At 38.9% G+C, this 3,322-nt stretch overlaps 1 pseudogene; it reads left to right on the top strand.

The window, feature by feature from the left end:
• The first annotated feature begins 2,302 nt into the window (after nt 1–2,302).
• Nucleotides 2,303–3,322, top strand: part of LOC102860820 — a 7,670-nt pseudogene continuing 6,650 nt past the window's right edge.

Raw genomic sequence — 3,322 nt, 5'->3', positions numbered from 1 at the left:
AGCCCTCGCTCTAGTCTCCTGTGATGACAGAAATACCCAGTTATATCTCTCTTTTAAACGGTTCTCTCCCTCCTCTGTTTCAGTACAGTATACATTATTGAACCCATCTTACTCAGTCTCTCCCCAACCCCAAGGACAGTCCCATTCTACAAGCAGCTGGTGGATTTGAATCGTGTACCTTGACAGTGCAATTCCTTACCACTAAACCACCGAGCTCTAAATACATACGTGTAGTTACTCAAAATCCCACAAAACTGAAAATGGCCTACATGTCTATAGAAAGAGTATAGCTGAATAAAATACAAAATATTAAGCATCTATTAAAGTAGCTACCAAAAGCATCTATCTGCTAAATGTAATAAGCTATCATTATATCAAATATCAAAACCAAAATCAAATCCACCGTCAATGGATCAGTTCTCACTCATCGTGACCCTCCATCAGGTTTATGCAGCTATAAATCTTAACAGGAGCACACTATCCAACTTTCACCTACAAAGTGGTTGGTAGGCTCAAATTGCTGACTTTACACACCCTACACCATAAGGGCTCCCGCAAGCATATTTTTAAGTGAGGAAAGAAAGTAGCAGAGAAATGTGGAGAATGTTAATCTACTTTTAAAAAAATAAATGCATTAAAACATTTATACTTTTTGTTCTACACTTTTCACCAGTGATTATGTAACTACAATGAAGATATCACAACTGTTGAAGTTTGCAGTTCCTTGGAAAGTTCTTTCTCTTGTGTCAACCTGATGGATTGAAATCTTAAAGCAAGTTTCTATGATGCTTCTGCATTTTCACTGGGAATTTCTGATTCAGTTAGGACATATGTCCTTCCTAGCTCAATTGATTACTTTAAAACACTTCTTCATGTTCTTTGTGAAAATTCATAGAGTTTTGGTTTGAATCTCTCTCTATTTGGGTGCTAGGCCCAATGAAGGAAGTCTGAATGGTGTTATTCCTTGTACTGTCACTTGTTAAACCATTTCATAAAATACACCCATATCCTTTAATTTAGAGCACTCACAAAGAATTTTTCATGTCAAAAACAAGAGAAAAGTTTGTGGAACTCTACAACTATAACCAATGGGCTCTGGTGGCATAGTATATTGTATGTTGAGTTGTTAACTAAAAGATCAGCGCTCAGAATCCATCAGCCACTCTTTGGGAGAAAGATGGAAAGGTTTTTTTTTTCTTACAAAGGTTAACAATCTTGCAAACTCAGTGAACAGTTAATTATGAGTTGGAATTGACTCAACTTCAGTGAGTTAGAATTAGTGTGAATATGAGCATAACCAGGTCCCTGAATGGTACAAACAATTTGTGTTTGACTGCTAATTTAAATATAGGCCATGGCCTTTGCAATTACTTGCTATGTGTCAGAGAACTAGGAGATGACAAGGACAATAGAAGAAGAATCGATGCCTTTGAGTTGTAGTGCTGGAGAAAAGTGTTGAACATACCAGGACTGCCAGAAGAACAAACAGGTCAGTCCTGTGAAACCAAGCTGCTCCCTGGAGGGAAGGATTTTGAAGCTCCACCTCACATAATTTGGGCATATGGCCTGGAGTGACCAGTCCTTGGTGAAGAATGTCTTGCTTGAAAAGGGACATGCTTGAAGAGGGACAGCACAGGAGAGGAAGATCCAGGATGAGATGCATTGACTCAGTGACTGGAGAAGTAGGATTGGGTCTGTCAGAGGCAATGAGATTGGCTCAGGATAAAGCAGGGTTCAGAGCTGTTGTATATAGGATCTCTATGAGTTGCAGGCAACTCAACTTCACATAACAACAAGAACAAAGGCCACACAGAAGAAAGACATGGCATTCTACCTACAAGTTACAGACAAGAAAATCCTGGAGTAGTTGTTCCCAAATGATGTCACTATTCATCAGAATCAACTCAACCTCAATGGGCTTGGATTTGTTGTTGCTGTTGCTGTTGCTGTTGCTGTTGTTGTTTAGGGACATAACAAGAGGTCCTTCCACTATCTCCTCCATACCCATCCCCACTCCCTAAAGAGAACATCTTAGTCAAGTCCAAGAGCATTATTTTCTTATGCCAGAGGGAGACTTTCACTGACCCATGTGAAGATATGGAGTGTACAGACCTTATGGAGGTTTGCACTCATTGTCTTAGCTCCTTCTCTCTGACCGCCTTTTCCTAGCCCTGAACACCAAGCACAGAGGCTGTCGAGTACCTGAGAATATTCTGCCACAAATGCGCCTGTCCTTGCTATCATTCTATCTCTTAGTGGCAGATGAACTTTGTTCTTCTTGGAATAGGAAAGTATGGCAGGCATGCTTGCCAGTAAGGTGAAGTAAGAAGGAAAAGGAAGTCCTTTGACTAATTTCTGTTTTAACCCAAATACAAAACACTTCATGTTTGGTCTTCCTCCTCTAGAGTGCTACATTGGAGTGAAAAGAAATAGTTATTTTATTTATTTTTTTGTACAGGATCAGGTTGCCCTTATGATGCCAATGAATATCTGCCTGGGAGCCAGACTCTACAATGTTTGGTCATCTAAACCTTTATAACAAATATATGTTGTTATTGCTTCCATAAAGTCAGCTGAAAATCAGGGTTGTCTATGTGTACCAGAGTGCAACACCACCTAGTCCTGCACCAACATTACATTGCTGCTGTGTTGAACTCTTCGAAGAAGCTATCAGATCAACCACTTCTATAGATGGTACCTCTTATTTTTATTCACTATTTGTGAGGATTTTCGTTTTCTTTAAATTCAAGTGTAATTTATATGGAGGACTGCAGTTTAAACCTTCATCAGTAAGTGGATTTAGTCATCTCATTTTAAGTCAGCAAGGCTGTGCCATCTGCATATTGTAAACTTCCCATGAGTTTTCCGCCAATCTTGATGCTAGAGTTAGAATACCAAAAGGGAAGAAGACTCATGGAATTTCTCGAGCTGAAAGTACTGAAGAACAAATTCAAGCCTTTGAACTGTGATGTTGGGAAAGAGCGCTGAATAGACTGCCAGAGTGGCATTTCCTCAAATAGCTGAACATAGAAATCCCATATATCCAGCTATTCCACTGCTAGGACTACAACCCAAGGAAATTAGGACTGAGATATGAATGAATAAGTGACACACTGTGTTCACAACAGCATTATTCGCAACAGCAAGAAAATGGAATCAACCCAAACGCACATCAACAAATTAATAGATTGGGAAATTATTATGCATTCACACAATTGAAGACTGTGTAACACTAAGAAACTATTTCATAAAATATTATGTAAAATGTGAAAGTCTAGAAAGTATTATTCTAAGTGAAACAACTCAGTTGCATAAGAAAAAT

Source organism: Elephantulus edwardii, unplaced genomic scaffold (assembly GCF_000299155.1).
Source record: "Elephantulus edwardii isolate Elephantulus edwardi_28Jun2011 unplaced genomic scaffold, EleEdw1.0 scaffold00128, whole genome shotgun sequence".
In the NCBI taxonomy this organism is placed as follows: Eukaryota; Metazoa; Chordata; class Mammalia; order Macroscelidea; family Macroscelididae; genus Elephantulus; species Elephantulus edwardii.
Note: the sequence above shows the minus strand (reverse complement) of the source record. Positions and strands in the feature narration are given on the sequence as shown.